We start from the raw sequence: 19,984 nt of genomic DNA, 5'->3' as shown, positions 1-19,984 counted from the left end.
TATGCTGGGGAAAATGGAAGGAAAAAGGAAGAGGGGCCGACCAAGGGCAAGACGGATGGTATCCTTGAAGTGACTGCTTGACCTTGAAGGAGTTGGGGGTGGTGATGGCTGACAGGGAGTTCTGGCGTGGGCTGGTCCATAAGGTCACAAAGAGTTGGAAGCGACTGAACGAATGAACAACAACAACAACCTCCTTGCACCCCTTCCTTTCAAGCATGTTCCTTTACATATTGGAAGAGAGCTAGGCTACTGCGGTCTCATCTACACTGTGAAACATTTACAAAGATTCAGATTTTCCTTGAAGACCTGAATCTTTGTAAGTGCCAAGGCAGTGAGAGTATCAACCTGGGATTACCTTCCACAATCTTTGCTGGTGTCCTTAGAGCTATGCTGAGTTCCCTGGGCTCAGGAAGCCTGGGGACATCTGGGATGCCTCCATGCTCTCCATTTCCCCCCTAAAATGAAGCAAAAGCCTTCTTATTGTTGCAAGAGTCTTTCTGTTCCCTGAATTGCCCTAAGTGATGATGGGATGAAGCTTTGGAAAGGGAAGGAGGGGGGCTCCTGCAACATTTTAGGAGGGTGATGGGAAGGCAGGGCAGGAAGACACTCCCCATAGCCAGCTGTGCTGAACTGGTGTCAGCACAGCTGGCATGTCTGGCCTGTCCCTTGCCAATGAGGTGGGGTTTTGCACCCACAAAAACTCAAGATGTGGGGATGAACTGGGATTTTTGTGCTGGTTCAAGCCACATTTTTCACCTGTGTGGAGGGACCTAACAAAAGTGCCCCAAATAGATAAATGAACTTTAATTTGCATCAAACCAACTTAAAAAAACAGCAAGAAGAGTGGAAACTTTTTTCGGACTTTGTAATCATGAGATGATGATCATAACAGGATTTGTGGACTAAAAATAATAATGAATAATATATGATAGTATTCTGTATTATAAAACACAAAAAAATGAAGGTAATTGTTGGATTAATTTATAGCATAATAATGCATATATCATTTCAAAGGTGTGGGTGATATGAGAAGACATATATACAGAACCTGAATAGAAGATAAACTAATAAAATAAGTATTTACATTTGTATTAAAAGGTAAGGGTTTCCCCTTGACATTAAGTCCAGTCATATCTGACTCTGGGGGGTTGGTGCTTATCTCCATTTCTAAGCCAAAGAGCCGACGTTGTCCATAGGTGCCTCCAAGGTCATGTGACCAGCATGTACTGGCATTGAATTTTGCCATTGCTTGTGTAAACTGCTTTGAGTCCCCCTCGGGGTGAGAAAAGCGGTATACAAATACTGTAAATAAATAAATAAATAAATAAATGACTGCATGGAGCACCATTACCTTTCTGTCGGAGTGGTGCCTATTGATCTACTCACATTTGCATGTTTTCAAACTGCTAGGTTGGCAGAAGCTGGGCCTAACAGCAGGAGCTTATCCCACTCCACAGATTCAAACTGCTGATCTTTTGGTCAGCAAGTTCAGCAGCTCAGTGGTTTAACCTGCTGCACGACCAGGGGCTCCAATACATGTGCATTATGAATGTATTATAACTGATTCTGACGTATGCAAATGGATGGATATTATTAAAACTAGGGGGGAAAGAAAGTATGTTTAAATAAACTGATAAAGCAGAGGAAATACTTATTATACAGCTCAGAGAAGAAGATAAGAAAAATATGGGATAATATAAGAGGACAGAAAGATCAACATGAACGGCAGATGATAAGAATCCATTTGCTTTTGGAATAGAAAATACTGTAGATGGAACTACTGTATATATGTTGAAGAATATGTATAATAATCCCCCTTCACTACAATAGACTTATGTATAGAATTAATTTACTAACAAAACTCCATCACCAACCTATCATATTTTTCTACTATCTCCCACACTTCCTCTTCCCCTTCCTTTCCCCCTTCCTTTATGTCATAAAATTGTGAAAATGAATTTAAAAACTTGTAAACAAAAAAAGTACTTCAAATGATAGACCATAAGACATAACGTGAAAAAAACAAGGGGGAAATTGAGCTTCAGATTCTGAAAGGAATAAGAATAACAATTTCAACATACAGGGCTAGATTCGGTGGCAAACACCAATCTAGCCTCGGTCACCCAAGGTGCCGACCGGCTCCAATCACCCAATGTTGGGCCATCTTCATGGGTGAAAGAGGGTGGAAACAGGATGCCACCACCACCCTGGCAAAGCAGGACACTTCCCGTGTTACCATTCCATCAATGGGGGAAGCAACCTGGACCATGCTTCCCTCTGTGTGAAAAGATGCTGGATGCGCCTGGCAAAGCAGGACATTTGGTGGCAGCTTCCCGACACCTGGCAGCTGCTGAAGGTATGATGAGGTGGTTAGATACACATTCCTTTATTACTTTCAAAGAGAGCAGGACAGACCTGTAAATAAAATGTGATTGGCCCTGTTTAGCCTTCAGCATGTTAGGATATTTCACGAACACATGTTATATTCAAACAAATGGAAGAATAGCTTTTGAAACGTTTCTCACCAGAGATCTGGAGTCATGGTGCCAGGATGAGATTCATGATGAGATGGCATTCTGTAGTTTTTCTTCCATTCTTCCAAAGCTGGTGGTTTAAGTAAGCAAGAAAGGAAGTTAGTATTTGTGTAATTAAAGATAGAAGCAAGATGTTACCATATTTTAATTTTATTTAAAAACAAGTTGCTTTTATAGGCCTGTATCCAAACATATAACTTGCACTAATAAATTTTTTGCAGTGTTAGCATTCATACATTTTAAGTATTATTAGCACAAGTATGAAGTCCTATTTGTTTCAGTTGTGCATATAACTTTCAAAAGGGACTTTGAAACAATTTGCCTCACCTTTTTTTGCACAAACATTGATATAAAGATGTAATCCAGTAGAACTACAAATGCAGGGATTTTTTTAAACAGGTAGAGTTTCGCCTCACCATGTACAAAGTATTACAAGACTATTTGACAACTCTAATAAATATGGACTTTTTTTTACAGAAAAAATATTGGTGCATAAACATTCCATATTAAATGGGGAATTAAAGCATAACATTGTCTGGAAACAAATTTACATAGGCTCTTTCCTAAATGTTATTTACACAATGCATGTATAGCATTGCTCATCAAGAAACCAACTAACAGTATTAAAATATGACAAGATCAAACTGAAGTGTGTGTACGTATGCATTCATTTGGTGAATCAATTTTTCAAGCTTTGTATGTATCATATTGTTCAACAGTTATTTGAATATCTCACATTGTCACTTCTAACTGCTCATTCCAGATAGTTAGCTTACTAGAAACATGTGATTATTTCACTATGGATGCCATGCAGCTGTGGACAAGTCTACATAGGGACCACCAAACGCAGCGCCCAAACATGAATCAAGGAACATGAAAGGCACTGCAGACTACTTCAACCAGAGAAATCAGCCATAGCAGAGCACCTGATGAACCAACCTGGACACAGCATATTATTTGAGAACACAGAAATGTTGGACCACTCTCACAACCACCATGTCAGACTACACAGAGAAGCCATTGAAATACACAAGCATGTGGACAATTTCAACAGAAAGGAGGAAACCATGAAAATGAACAAAATCTGGCTACCAGTATTAAAAAACCCTAAAATTACAACAGCACAACAACAGAGAGGAAACAAACAAGGACATCTAATCACCTCTCAAAAAAGTTTGCTCTAGGAAATGTCAGGCCATTATATGCTAATCAAAGTGGTCAGTTGAAACATTCACACCTAGCTCCAGCAGACAAGAGTCCTTTGTCTCACCCTGGTTATTCCACAGATACATAAACCTTTTTCCTAGTTCCAACAGACCTCACTACCTCTGAGAATGCTTGCCATAGATGCAGGCGAAACGTCAGGAGAGAATGCCTCTAGAACATGGCCATATAGCCCGAAAAAACCTACAACAACCCATTTCACTACTTCCTTTAAAAATGTAGTTTTCCCTAGCCACATTCATAATTTATCAATTTTACTAAATGGAAAAATTATACAATGACTTTTCCCAGAAATCAGTCCTATGCCAGAAGGCTGATTCAGTAGTAGCTCCTGGGTCATGTGTAGTGACTTTGGGTGACTTCCATGACAGTAAACAGTGAATCTGCTCTAGATTTTGGTTCATACCTTCAAGGAGCCAGTCAAGGTGGTGAACTCTATAATCAAAGTAGGTTTGGTATATTAACTAGATCCTTTAAAAGCCTCAGTAAATTCCACATTCCTATGACACTGGAGTCACCACCCCCCTGTGAATTTCTGAGAAGCAGAAAAAGCAAAAGCTAGCAGCAACACATTTTAATAAGACAAGGAGAATTTATGTGTATGTGTGTATTCAGGTTCATAATTTGAGAGCACTCCAAATTCCATCTCTGTCATTAGAGACTCAAGTGCCATCTACGGTTCAGAGTGCTTCTGTCCAGCTTTCTCTCATCTGGCAACGATGGCCTTTCCTGAATACAGATAACCTGACCGCAATCATTCATGTAACTTCCCAGACTAGTGTAATGCAACCTAAATGAAACTGTCTGCATTAGGTTTTGATAATGGTTTTGAAACTTCACCTAGTGCAAACAGCTATAGTCAACTACGAGGGTTGAATGAAAAGTAATGCCTCCACCTTCGTTACTTGGGTTTGGATGAGAATATTTTAATAAATCAAATGCAGAAATAATCCTTAGAATGTGCTCTTTAACTACCTCTATTCACATTTCCACATAATCACCAGACAATTGGATACATTTCTGCCGATGAACAAGTTTTCTGAAGTCATCACGGAAGAAGTCGACACTCTCTTTCTGCAACCAGCATCTCACAGTTCTCTCAACGTCTTCATCAGAAGCATAATGATGTCCCTGCAGATTATCTTTCATTATCAGGAACAGATGGAAGTCAGACGGTGCTAAATCTGGACTGTATGGAGGATGCCATACGGTGGTGAGATCCAGTATCTGAAGTTCTGCTGTGGTGGCATGTGTAGTGTGTGGTCTGGCATTGTCATGCTGCAGGAAAACAATTCCCTTTTCCTTTCAGATTCTTGTTAGCTATCATTTCACAGTGTTGTGATGTAATGCTCTGAATGTATTTTTGTTCCATGTTCAAGGAAATCAACATGGATAATACCATCTGCATCCCAGAACACTGTTGCCATGTTTTTTTCAGCTGAGGGCTGTGTCTTGAATTTCTTTTTCTGGGGCGAGTCTTTGTGTCAATATTCCATAGACTGATGCTTGTCTCCAGGTCGTAATGGCGTACCCACATTTCGTCTCCTTTCACAATTGAATGGAGAAAGGCATCACCTTCATTCTCGTAACACGAGAGGAGTTCCTGGCAAATTTCGAGTCTGTTTCATTTCAGGTGTCAGTATCATCGTGCACAGATCTTCCGATACCCAAGCAAAGCAATAATGTGACCCACACATTTTTGTGAAATGTCGATTGTGCTTGAAATTTCTCTCTGAGTGATACAACGATCATCCTGAATTAATCTGTCAACCTTTTGCTTGTGAAACTCAGTGGTTGCTGTCACAAGACATCCAACTCTTTGTTTGTCATGCAAGTCAGATGTTCTCACTTCAACATCTTTAAACTTACTCGCCCAATGACACACAGTACTCACATCACCACAATAATCATAAACAGCTTGCATTTTCTGATGAATCTCCTTTGGGGTGACACCTTCTGCTTAAGTTGCATTGACTGACCGTCTGCGCAGGGTTCCATACTTCGCACTTTAACAACACAACCATTCAATGCTAAGGCTTCCTGCCAAAATGGAACTGTAATGGAGAGTCTACTGAACAAGCCAGTACCTGCCGCATACCAGTACTGCCACCTGTTGAGAAGTTACGAAGATGGAAACATTACTTTTCATTCAGCCCTCATAGCTAACTCAAACATCTTACAGAACATACATCACACTGGTTGTCGGTGTGTTTCCTGTTTGAATTTCGAGGGCTGGTGCTGATATTTGAGTCTTAAATAGTTTGAGAATATTTAAAGTAACATCTCTCCCTATATATGTCTGCCTAGGAATTCAGATCCACTGAAATGGACTCTGTCTCACAATTGGAAACAACACACTGTGAGGTCAGGAGAGAACCTTTGCCATTCCACCTAATTTACAAATGTTTTCCTCTTTGAGGCTGGCATTCATCTTATACCCACACCAAGTAAACTATTAACTTTTAATAAAAGCATTTTTGATCTTACGATTTTATCCAAATCTGTATATTAACATGGCTTTAATTTCATTTCATTTCTTCAATATGTTTTTGACCATTTATTTTATTTTTAAAAGTGTTGTTCTAGTTTAAAAAGATTTAAACTGCTTTTATTGTAAGATTCAGAGAGATTGAACATAAATAGGTGTGTGTGTGTGTGTGTGCATGTAAGTCTGTCTGTCTATCTATCTAAATAATGTATATATTGAATAATGTGAGAAATCCCAAAGCCTTTTCTACCTGAAAAGGAAATAGGTATGGGAATAGTCTGCGTGGCAGGCTACATGGCAGATTCTGCTAATCAGCTGTAAAATTCTCCAAACACATTTTCCTATTTCTGTTTTAAGAGCTCTTGTCCTTTCTAAAGTGCTCTCCTTAAGATTCAGTACTGCTAGCTATTTCATCAATCTAAAGGAGAACCAAGCAGTGCATAAATACTACTGTTATATCTTCAATGCACATTTAAATAAATGTAATGGGTTTTTTTTTCTTATTGCAAAGGGAATCCAGTGGGAAGTGAATGAATGAAAGTGTTCTAATTGAACACCATATCAGCCCCACAAAATTTCCACTCTTAGATTCTCCGGGGAAAACAATTCCAATTAAATAACTATGAAAGCAATATTTGTTTGTACTGTAGATTCAAGCTGCATTTATAACACATCTATCTACTAATTAACTTAATGATGGTTTCATATATTAGGTATTACTGAAAGTACATTATGTAATTGACCTACGTGCTAAAATATGAATATGAGAAATTGAAATATCCCCTTGTTTCTGTATCAATGTCCCAAATAAAGCAGACCCATTAAAATGAATAGGAGCTGTTAGTTAAAACTAATATAAGCCCAATTAAGAGATCATCTGTAGTGAAGTGGATTGAAAGATTTTGAGTAGATTGAAATCCCAACTCAGTCATAGAAACCTACTGGGTAACCTTGGGCAAATAATATTCTCTTAGCTTCAGGGGAAAGCAAAGGAAATATCTGAATAAATCTTGATGTTTGCCTTGGGGTCACCAAAGTTGGAAATGATTTGAAGACACAAAATAACAAGTCCCATTGATTTCACTCTGGCAACTGAAATTTGACTTCAACCTATACCAGGATAGAACTGGAAACTGAAATTTGACTTCAACCTATACCAGGATAGAACTGGAAACTGAAATTTGACTTCAACCTATACCAGGATAGAAGAAAGTTAATATCTGCACCACAGGTAGCTTTTATTCTGATTTCAAACAACCATGAAGATGTCGCAATGAAGTTGAATATAGTCACTCACAAACAGAAGCCTTTTGCCTTGGACGAAGTCGTTTATCTTTTGCAGAGTTTATATAAAAGAACATATATACATACAGAGTCCAAATGTTTGTGTAACTCCTTTAAGCAAACTCCTTCCAGCAAACTCCCCCAAAAGCACCTCTCCAACAATCCAACTCAAGCAACCACCTCCAATGACCTAGCTCCAACAACCCACAGAAAGGAGTTGTACTTTGGACTGTGGCGCAGCTGGCTGGGAGTCAGCTGCATTAAGATCACTACTAGTACAATCTAGAAGATCATGATTTGAGAGTAGGCTGGCATGCCTACGTTTGGTATGATAGAGAAACTAAAGAAAAAAACTTTGGAAATCATTTTGTGCGAGCCTCTCTACTGAGGACTTGGATGAGATACAATTTTTTTTCTGGGTTTTTAATTTTTAATTTTTTCTTTTGGGTGGTGATAGGGTTTTCTACTTTTCTATCCTCTTTTGAAATGTTCTCCCTCTTTCCTTGTGTTGATGTTTAAAATGTTTAATTTTTTTTTTTCAAAGATCACTACTGACTGAAAGGTCATGAGTTCGAAGCCGGCACAGGTCGGAGTGAGGTTCCGACCAATTTGTGTAGTTTGTTTTCAACCTTTGCAGCCTGAAAGACAGTTGCATCTGTCAAGTAGGAAATTTAAGTACCACTTATGTGGGGAGGCTAATTTAACTAATTTACGAGGCCATAAAAATTTCCAGCAAGTATGCAGGGAATGAGGAAGTACTTCATCAGTGTTACAAATGGATGGTGAAGCAACAGCTCCTCTGGTGGCCAGAATACCCTCATGAAAATGTTAAATAGCCTCTGAGTGTCTGTCTATATATGTTGTGTGTTTATGGCATTGAATGTTTGCCATGTATATGTACATTGTAATCCACCCTGAGTCCCCTGCAGGGTGGGAAGGGTGGAATATATACTGTAAATAAATAAATAAAGAAATAATACTTTGGTTCCTTTATTCCCCCTGCAGCTGATCCACCCTGGCTGTAACTACACAATTTGGCCAGGTGGTTTGGCTCCCTCCCTGCTGCATTGATCCTTACATCACTTACATCACTTACTACTTGTTACTTCAGAAATGAACTTTTACAGAAGAGACCACCTATGAATAGTATTGCAATGTAATCCTAAACAATGTTTATGCAGAAGGACGTCTGAACAAACATGTAGTGAATGAACATACTTGAATAAATGTCCAAGTACTTCTGAATAAATGTTGCATTAAATGCAACTTATGCTCTAGAACACACATTTACACTGGGAGATTATGTTACTACAGTGATAGATAATAAGATGGAGGGGATGATACATAGAGTGGGACTGTGTGTTGAAATTTCATAATCACAATTACTTTATGCACCACTTCCCAACATTAGCTCCATTTCTATTGCTTTCTCAATTAAGACTCAAGGAAGATGTCAAATCAGGGAAGTCTTCAAATACCCTTGACTGCCTTTCGAAATATAATTGGGCTGGTATGTTATGAGAGGAACATATTGTGTTGCACTGATGAATGCTTGCCTCCCCAGCAGTCTATAATCTCACTCTGATCTGGCCCATTTAGCTAAATTGTGTTTTTCTGTTCAAACGAAAGGTGTTTGTTTGATGCAACAATGGACTTTGCAACCAGCTGTAGCACTCATCTGTTCTTTGTGAGTTTATTTCTTATTCATTTACCAAATACATATAAATGGCCATGTTTATATCATATGTATAATGGAATAAGTATCCTTAAGAACATTTGTCAAGTGCGTACATAGTGGGCATATTATACTAATGTTGCAATTATTGATAATCTTTGGGATTGTAGATATTTACTAGCGTCCTCCTAGCGAGGTTTTTTTCAAGATTAAAATATTTGTTTCAAAAGCAAGGCACAATTCTCATTAATAAATAAAATATTAGAGTCCATTAGCTCTGCTGAGGCAATATCTTTTTGCAGTTAGTTGGGACTGAAATTAATGCAGAGGTTCCAAACAGTTGTTTATACAGTACTCAGTTAATTAGCAGTCTCTTTCCACAAAGATTCACTCTGTAATATCTACTCTCAAAATCTCTGGTAAATGTAACAGAATGCTTGCACCTCCGCATACTTCATTGTATTCTTTCCTATTGAATCAGGTGGTGTCAATAGGGAAGATGAGTAACTGCCTCTCTGTCATTTGTCATTCACTTTAGATGTAAAGTACAGGCAATCCCCAAGTTACAAATAAAATAGGTTCTGTAGGTTGGCTCTTAAGTTGAATTTGTATGTAGGCTGGAACAGGCACATTTTTAAGGGTAACTCCAACCAAAAATGTATATCTTTCAGTTTTGTGTAACATAGCGAAGGGATTATTTATTTATTTATTATTCACAGCATTTCTACCCCTCCCTTCTCACCCCAGGGGCGAGGGGACTCAGGGCGGCTAACATAGGCAACAATTCAATGCCAACAATATCAATAAACAACAATATAAAACCATGAATATATAAATTTTTTAAAATAATAACATTAGTTAAATAATCACATCACATAGCCGTTTCCAATTATCATAACAGTTGAATGGTCCAGTTCAAGGTCCCTGGTGCTGCTGTGCTCACTTGCCGAAAGCCTTGTTCCAAAACCATGATTTTAGTTTTTTCCTAAAGGAAAGGAGGGAGGACGCTGATCTAATCTTGCTGGGGAGGGAATTCCACAAACGGGAGGTTACCACTGAGAAGGCTCTGTCCCTCGTCCCCACCAGACGCGCTTGCGAGGCCAGTAGGACCGAGAGCAGGTCCTCCCCAGTAGGTCTTAAATTCCAAGGTGGGATAAGTAAGTTGGGGCCAGAACAGTAAGTAGAGGGATAAGTAAGTTGGGCCAGAACCGTATAGGGCTTTATAGGCCAAGACCAGCACTTTGAATTGTGGTATTTGTTTTTCTGTCTGTTCAGAAGATTTCACCTCACATTTTGTCCCTCTGACCACTGGATTTTGAACATTTTAGCTTATTGTGGAAACAAGGATAGGGGATAAAGTTTCAGTGGAGACATATTTTCTCCATTTTAGAAACCTGCTTTGGCTCAGATTTGAGTTTCCACACAGCCACAAACTCAGGACTTTCCTAGGAAAAAGTGGTTACATGCCATCCTGATAACAATTGGAATGGCATGAAGCTACTCCAAAGCCCCCCAAATTTACCCGCTAAAAGTGAAGAAAACTTACCTAGTTGCCATAATGTTCCTCCTTGCACCAGCAGGGTTTAAGGAAATGACGTGCCAGAAGATGGGAATGGGGAGGAAAATCCCTTCTCAATCTCCCATCTTCTGACATATCATTTCCTCATGCCAGGAGGGAACAAGAGGGAACATAATGGTGACCGGGTAAGTTTTCTTTACTTTAAATGGGTAAATTTGGGATTTGGGGAAGAGGTGAGTGCCCTCCCCCAAACTGTGTAGATTGGGCCTGAGGATGACTGTGTCGGTTGGACCCAATCCACACAGGGCCTACACCTCGTAAGACCTTAACCTTACCATAAGATCTGGATCTTACCATGTGTTTGAATTAATTCGGAACCTTGATTTGTTCTGAATTCATTCGGTTTTTACCAATGGCATTGTTTGGATGTCTCCAGTTAAACCGAGACAGGTTCTTGTTTTGGGCCTGTCTGGATGGGTCCTAAATTAAGATGGATATAAAAAAGAAAAGCATGTGCTCTGCTATGGATCTTATCAGACAAAACATCTTGATTTGGAAGTCAAGAAGTTATTATGTTGTGCAAAAAAATAATAATTGAGTTCTCTCAAAGCATTTCTGATTAAGAACGCTGCACTTTGAATCACTGCCAGATTCATGACACTATCCACCTGCTGTTCACCTGTGGCAGATCAGTGTCCTTTAACTGAAATATATCATTACTTTCTAACCTTTAGAAAGGCATTTGTACAATGAGGGAAGTGTATATTTTTTATGGAGATGGCAAGAAAAGAGACGTGCAGATGGAAGATAACATAAACACATTGCAAAATGAGTTTCCATATTTTAGGGCAGCATTTGAAACCTAAAAATCGCCATACATATAAATTATCATACATGTGATTATCATTCATAGGCAACAAATAAATTATGGGTTTTGTAGTCCACATGGGAAGAATATTGGTTGGAGGAAGGCACCTCCAAAGACAAAAATAACAATGTTGAAGATCCAAACAAGTCCCTATGTTAATAGTGACAATATCCGTGCAATTCTCTGTACATTGCCAATAGTGCCAACAATGAGTAATTTTAGTTATTTGTGGCAATTAAAACAATTCCAAAACAATGTCATTTAACATGATTGATCTAATATGCCAAATTCTAGTTTCTATGCAGAATATTTCACATTTGTAATTAAGTGCATTCTACTGAACAGACTGGGATTTTAAAAGTCTGAATTTTATGAGAAGAAAGGTTTGAGGATAGATTTAAGAGACGGGAGAAGGGAGTGAAAATGAGTGAAGGAATTGGGAAGAGATAGTGTTGCCAGGCAGTAGGAGAAAAGTCCACAAAAGTCAACATTGACACTGAAATTCAACAATGCCTGAGCTCTGTGAGTGAAGCAGAGAGTGTTAGAGGACTGGGATATCTGTAGGGATACCAAGGTGCTTGTTTATAAAGCTATTGTCCTCCCAACCCTGCTATACGCTTGCGAGACGTGGACAGTCTCATGCAACTCCTGGAACAATTCCATCAGTGCTGCATCCAGAAAATCCTGCAAATCTCTTGGGAAGACAAGCGGACAAATGTCAGCATGCTGGAAGAAGCAAAGACCACCAGCATTGAAGTGATGGTCCTCCACCATCAACTCCGCTGGACTGGCCATGTTGTCTGGATGCCCGACCATTGTCTCCCAAAGCAGTTGCTGTACTCCAAACTCAAGAACAGAAAACAAAATTTTGGAGGGCAGGAAAAGAGATTTAAAGATGGGCTCAAGGCCAACCTTAAAAACTGAGAACTTGGAAGCCCTGGCCCTTGAGCGCTCCAGTTGGAGGTCAACTGAGACCAGCAGTGCTGTAGAATTTGAAGAGGCACAAATGGAGGGCGAAAGAGAGAAATGTGCCAAGAGGAAGGCGCATCAAGCCAACCCCACTGGGACCGCATTCCACCTGGAAACCAATGCCCTCACTGCGGGAGAAGATGCAGATCAAGAATTGGACTCCACAGTCACCGACGGATCGACCGACAGAACACCGACCTTGGAGGACCATTATCCTCGGACTACGAGGGATCGCCTAAGTAAGTAAGTAAGGAGAAAAGTGTGTGGAAGGTGGAAAAGATCAGAATAATCTGGAAGAGATGGGAGGAGAAAGCAAGGGAAGAGGGGAAGTGCAGGAGAATTGTTTTGGAAAAGCAGGATTGTTTTGGAATGGAGAGCTGTTGAATTGAAGGATATTACTGGGAGGAAAAGGTTTGGTTTGTGTATGTGTGCATGTCTACTTCAATCACTCCGGTCAACTATAAAACCTATGGTGCAGAACCATCAAACTTGATACTTTCTTGCACCCAGTAGTATCTCTGCAGATTAAACTATTGCATTGTAATCTCCTCATTTCTAGTGTCCGATTGGAAATAGATATTAGAGATATTTCGGCACTGAGATTCAACAGTACTATTCTTATCCATTTTCTACTTTAAACATAGTATTTTTTCCTACTCTACTTGTATTTAGTTTGGGAGCTTAGAGATCTATCAGTAAAATCTTCACAACTATATTGAAATACTTATGATAATTTGACATGAACGTATGGGAGCTACAAATAAATAAGATATATCACTGAGATAATGCAGTGTGCATAGAATACTAGCCAGAGGGATAAACATATTAATGTTACCTCATTTTTATTGCTGAAGATGAAATATATGATCAGAAGATTAAATATATGTACTAAAATGTGCACATATAATTTTATCTACAGCTTGTTTTATATCTGGTTTCAAGCACTTAAGATGTCTAAAATAAATTCAGATCACAAAATAAATTGGGCATAATTCAGATCAGTTTATATATATCTTATATACTAGGCATTGAAAACAGGAACAAAACAATAAATGTAGACCTTTCTTTTGATAATTTTGACAAATCTTTCAGAAAACCCAAACATGTTTGTTATTTATGCAGCCTTTTAAAAATCCTCCCCTTTTTAAAATCCTCCCCGTACACAAGTAATGATGGAATGAGAGCCACATTCGGATATGCACCATGTTAATTCATGCCTGCTCAATAGGGCTGGGCTTTATGTACAGGGTTAGTCAAAATGCATAGGCCAATAAGCCATTCAATTGAATGGCTTATTGGCCTATGCATTTTGACTAACCCTGTATTTTATTTTTTACAGATAAGGCTGTCTTGGACAAGAAGGGAGGGAGCAGGTAGTGGACTGAAACAGGTGACATATATAGCCTTTGATGAAACAGAACAAAAACATTAATTTCATAGAATCATAGAATCAAAGAGTTGGAAGAGACCTCATGGGCCATCCAGTCCAACCCCCTGCCAAGAAGCAGGAACACTGCACTCAAATCATCCCTGACAGATGGCCATCCAGCCTCTGCTTAAAAGCTTCCAAAGAAGGAGCCTCCACCACACTCCAGGGCAGAGAGTTCCACTGCTGAATGGCTCTCACAGTCAGGAAGTTCTTCCTCATGTTCAGATGGAATCTCCTCTCTTGTAGTTTGAAGCCATTGTTCCGCGTCCTAGTCTCCAAGGAAGCAGAAAACAAGCTTGCTCCCTCCTCCCTGTGGCTTCCTCTCACATATTTATACATGGCTATCATATCTCGTCTCAGCCTTCTCTTCTTCAGGCTAAACATGCCCAGCTCCTTAAGCCGTTCCTCATAGGGCTTGTTCTCCAGACCCTTGATCATTTTAGTCGCCCTCCTCTGAACAAATTCCAGCTTGTCAATATCTCTCTTGAATTGTGGTGCCCAGGGAAGTAATGCTACCCCTCTATTCTGCTTTGGTTAAACCACACCTGGAATATTGGACACAATGTTCCAGGTGTGGTTTAACCAAAGCAGAATAGAGGGGTAGCATTACTTCCCTGGACCTAAACACTATGCTCCTATTGATGCAGGCCAAAATCCCATTGGCTTTTTTTTTTGCCACCACATCACATTGTTGGCTCATGTTTAACTTGTTGTCCACGAGGACTCCAAGATCTTTTTCACACGTACTGCTCTCAAGCCAGGCATCCCCCATTCTGTATCTTTTCATTTCGTTTTTTCTGCCTAAGTGGAATATCTTGCATTTGTCCCTGTTGAACTTCATTTTGTTAGTTTTGGCCCATCTCTCTAATCTGTCAAGATCGTTTTGAAACTTGCTCCTGTCCTCTGGAGTATTGGCTAACCCTCCCAATTTGGTGCCATCTGCAAACCTGATGATCCTGCCTTCTAGCCCTTCATCTAAGTCATTAATAAAGATGTTGAACAGGACAAGCATACTGAAAATTTTCATTTATGGCAGAAAAGCAAATTGGTCAGGCAAGCAGTGAAAGGTCTGATGAGTTAGGGGAAACCAAACCACATCATCCCTTCCCCAACCTTGAACAAGCATGAGGGTGGCGAAGAATTCAAGAGGCTTGGCTTCCCCTTGTGTCTTTGCTTTTTCCCTGCCTGCCGCAGGCAGACAAGGAGCCAAGCCCCTTCACTAGCCTTACACCTTTCCCAGCTGTTGGACATTTATTTATTATTTATTTTAGATATTTGTACTCTTCCCTTCTCAACCCCAGAAAAGGGGGGGGGGGGGAGACTCCAGGTGGCTTCCAGCCGGCAACAATTCGATGCCTCCAATGTACACATAATAAAATACATAATAAAATCCAATAATTACATACATTTATAATATTAAATCACATTAATTAATTAAAATCAATGTATTGTTGAAGGCTTTCATGGCTGGAATCACTGGGTTGTTGTAGGTTTTTTCGGGCTATATGGCCATGGTCTAGAGGCATTCTCTCCTGACATTTTGCCTGCATCTATGGCAAGCATCCTCAGAGGTAGTGAGGTCTGTTGGAACTAGGAAAAAGGGTTTATATATCTGTGGAATGACCAGGGTGAGACAAAGGACTCTTGTCTGCTGGAGCTAGGTGTGAAAGTTTCAACTGACCACCTTGATTAGCATATAATGGCTTGACAGTGCCTAGAGCAAACTTTTGTTGAGAGGTGATTAAAATCCGTTACTGTTTCAATAACAGCCTGGTGGCCTTATTTGAGCCGAATTATGTAGTTAGAGACTCCATCAAGCATGTCCATAGTCCATTTCCATAGCGATTGTCATAACTGTCACTGTTATTGTCAGCAAGATTACCCAAAGGCCTGGTCCCACATCCACGTTTTTAACTTCTTTCTAAAGGAAAGGAGGGACGTTGATAATCTAATTTCACCAGGGAGTGAATTCCACAGGTGGGGGGGGGGGCACCACTGAGAAGGCCTTGTCCCTCGTCACCGCCAAGCGTTTTTGCGACAGAGGCGAGCCCGAGAGCAAGGGCTCCCCAGAAGACTTTAAACTCTGAGGTGGGATGTAGAAGGAGATACGTTTGGACAGGCTTGGCTTCCCCTTGTCTCTTTGCTTTTTCCCTGCTTGCCACAGGCAGACAGGTAGCCAAGCCCCTTCACTAGCCTTACACCTTTCTCAGCTGTTGGAAATTTATTTATTATTTATTTTAGATATTTGTACCCTGCCCTTCTCAATCCCCCCCCCGGGGGGGGGCACTCAGTGTTTCTACCAGCTGGCAACAAATGTACACAAAATAAAATACATAATAAAATCCAGTAATTACATACATTTATAACATTAAATCACATTAATTAATTAAAATCGGGTTCTGTTTCAATAACAGCCTGGTGGCCTTATCTGAGCCGAATTATGTAGTTAGAGACTCCATCAAGCATGTCCATAGTCCATTTCCAGAGTGATTGTCACAATTGTCACTGTCATTGTCAGCAAGATTACCCGAAGGCCTGGTCCCACATCCACATTTTTAACTTCTTTCTAAAGTAAAGGGAGTTGATAATCTAATTTCACCAGGGAGCGAATTCCACAGGTGGGGGGGGGGGCACCACTGAAAAGGCCCTGTCCCTCATCCCCGCCAAGCGTGTTTGTGACAGAGGCAAGGCCAAGAGCAGGGCCTCCCCAGAAGACCTTAAACTCTAAGGTGAGATGTAGAAGGAGATACAATTGGAGAGGTACGCTGGATCAGAACCATTTAGGATTTTATAGGTCAAAACCAGCACTTTGAATTGTGATCGGAACTGGACCAGAAATGGTGTGAGCCTGGCAAAGGGGCCTGACTTCACTTCAGTTATCAGCCCTTCAGCTGCATGCCTGGTCAAGGAATATAGCTGAATGGCATAGAGCAGTGGTTCTCAACCTGGGGTCCCCAGATGTTTTTCGCCTCCAACTCCAAGATATCCTAACAGCTGGTCAACTGGCTGGGATTTCTGGGAGTTGTAGGCCAAAAACATCTGGGGACCCCAGATTGAGAACCACTGGCTTAGAGACAAGGGGAAGTCAAGTCCCTTTACCCTTTCACCAGAGTGAGGCTGAAGTAGGGGTGAAGGGAGTTGGTTTCTCCTCATGGTCAGGCGTTTCAATGCCTACCTTGGTTAGGCAGGCAGTGAAACTCAGGCAGGCAGCTGAAGCCCCATGAAATGAGGGGAAGCCAAGTCCCTAAACCCCTCTGCCCCTTCGCCAACCTCATATGGGTTTCCAACAGCTGGCAATGTGTTGAGGCTGACAAAGGAGCTTGCCTTCTCCTTGTCAGTGGGTCTTTCCACTCCCTGCATCACTCAGTCAGACAAGGGAAGGACTGCATATGAGAGGAAGCCAAAGCCCTTCACCCCTTCACCAGTCTTGTACCCGAGACAGAGGAAAGGGCTTGGCTTCCCCTTGTCTATCTGTCCTTCAACTTCTTGCATTGGTTAGACAGGCAAAGGAAGGGATGACAAGCCGGCAATTTGGTTTTTTAATAATGTGTACCTCAAAATTGTGGTACACATTATATTGGATGGTGCACTACATTCGGATTTTGGGACACATTTTTCTCAAGAAAGTGCATTCTCTGTTACCATAGCTTTGTGGGAAATTTCAAGGTGCCCAAATCCACCCCGCATTTAGAAAGTGAAATTCAGCCATGGTTGAGAAATCATTAAAGTCAAGTCACACCCTCAACCTCAAGATCACTATTTGTGGTAATTTATTGGTGTGCACGTGCCATTTATTGATCTGTCTTGACTGCAGCAGGGGAGCAAGAATTTAATTAACTAAAGGCTCTGTGAACTCCATGTGTACTCTCTACAAAATGCAGACATACCGTAATAGCAACAAAACTTAAGAATGGAAGGTTTGAAAAGTATTTGCTCCACTTTGAAATATTTTGAAACTTTAAGATTTGGAGGGAAATCTAGATGTATGGCACAGCTGGCTGGGAGTCAGCTACATTAAGATGAGTTCGAAGCCAGCCCGGGTTGAAGTAAACTTCCGACCAATTTGTGTAGCTTGCTGTTGACCTTTGCAGCCTGAAAGACAGTTGCATCTGTCAAGTAGGAAATTTAGGTACCGCTTATGCGGGGAGGCTAATTTATGACACCATAAAAATATCCAGCAAGCATGCAAAGAAAGAGGAAGTGCTTCACCAGTGTCACAAATGGACGATGAAGCGACAGCTCCCCCGGTGGCCAGAATACTCTCATGAAAAAAGTTGGAAAGTTAAATAGCCTCTGTGTGACTGTCTATATATGTTGTGTGTTTATGTTTTATATATGTGTGTTTATATATGTTGTGTGTCTATATATGTTGTGTGTATATATGTGTGTCCCAACCCTGCTATATGCCTGTGAATCGTGGACAGTCTACAGACATCACATGCAACTCCTGGAACGATTCCATCAACGCTGCCTCCGGAAAATCCTGCAAATCTCTTGGGAAGACAAGCAGATAAATGTCAGCATGCTGGAAGAAGCAAAGACCACCATCATTGAAGCGATGATCCTCTGCCATCAACTCTGCTGGGCCGGCCACGTTGTCCGGATGCCTGACCACCGTCTCCCAAAGCAGTTGCTTTACTCTGAACTTAAAAATGGAAAATGGAACGTTGGTGGACAAGAAAAGAGATTTAAAGATGGGCTCAAAGCCAACCTTAAAATCTCTGGCATAGACACTGAGAACTGGGAAGCCCTGGCCCTTGAGCGCTCCAGCTGGAGGTCAGCTGTGACCAGCAGTGCTGGAGAATTCGAGGAGGCACGAGTGGAGGGTGAAAGAGAGAAACGTGCCAGGAGGAAGGTGTGTCAAGCCAACCCCGACCGGGACCGTCTTCCACCTGGAAACCAATGCTTTCACTGTGGGAGAAGATGCGGGTCAAGAATAGGGCTCCACAGCCACCTACGAATCCAAAAGGAAACCCATCATGGAGGACCATCTTACTCGTCCAACAAGGGATCACCTAAGTAAGTAAGTATGTTGTGTGTCTATGGCATTGAATGTTTGCCATGTATATGTACATTGTAATCCGCCCTGAGTCCACTGCGGGGTAGGAGGGTGAAATATAAATGCTATAAGTAAGTAAGTAAACAAATAAATAAGACACGAAAGATCCATAATGCAAATGGTAGCTAAACTATAACCACACACAAATTTTGCCTTGGATACACAAGGCGGCAGCAGAAGCCAAAGTATGATCTGAAACATTTTTAAGCCCCTTAGGTGCATAAACAGACAAAACACTACAGACATACACCTACATATATTTCAAGGAAGTGCCTTCAGGCAAAAAGCAGTATTGATGATTTTCATCTCTATTAAAACAACAACACAAAATATCAAAATCAACAGCTGCTAAAGTAAGAAGAAGGGGATTAAAGTGAACAGAGAACTCCCAGACCATGGTCAGAATATAATGAGACATGATCATAGCAATCATTACAGAATCCCTCCCAAGGTACATTTATCCCACTATGAAAGGAAAGAAACAAAAGCATATACGTAGATTTTATCAATAAAAGTACATTTCTCTCAAACATGTTCAACTTTTGAACAGAGCCCCCAGTGGCGCAGTGGGTTAAACCCCTGTGCCGGCAGGACTGAAGACTGACAGGTTGCAAGTTCAAATCTGGGGACATTGTGGATGAGCTCCCTCTATCAGCTCCAGCTCCTCATGTGTGAACATGAGAGAAGTCCCCCACAAGGATGATAAAACATCAAAACATCTGGGCATCCTCTGGGCAACGAGCTTGCAGACGGCCAATTCTCTCACACCAGAAGCAATTTCTCAAGTTACTCCTGACACGACCAAAAAAACCCCCAAAAACCAACTTTTGAACACTATGAAAATGAATAATCAGATTGAATGTATTCATTGCATCACATATTCTTTAGAGCAAAGATCTTATTCACTATATATTCTAGGATATGTAGTCTCTAGG

General features: G+C 40.7%; 1 protein-coding gene across 4 annotated transcripts in view; it reads right to left on the bottom strand.

The window, feature by feature from the left end:
- PCDH15 (protocadherin related 15) overlaps window positions 1-19,984 on the bottom strand; it is a 1,134,710-nt gene that overhangs the window by 797,928 nt on the left and 316,798 nt on the right. For all 4 annotated transcript variants that reach the window (XM_067465706.1, XM_067465711.1, XM_067465710.1 and 1 more), the window contains exon 3: window positions 2,526-2,604. The gene's annotated coding sequence lies outside the window, so the exon portion shown is untranslated. The remainder of the gene's footprint in view (window positions 1-2,525; window positions 2,605-19,984) is intronic.

This window comes from Anolis sagrei, chromosome 3, assembly GCF_037176765.1.
Source record: "Anolis sagrei isolate rAnoSag1 chromosome 3, rAnoSag1.mat, whole genome shotgun sequence".
Lineage (NCBI taxonomy): Eukaryota > Metazoa > Chordata > Lepidosauria > Squamata > Dactyloidae > Anolis > Anolis sagrei.
The sequence above is the reverse complement of the archived record's forward strand: the minus strand, read 5'-3'. Positions and strand labels throughout refer to the sequence as shown.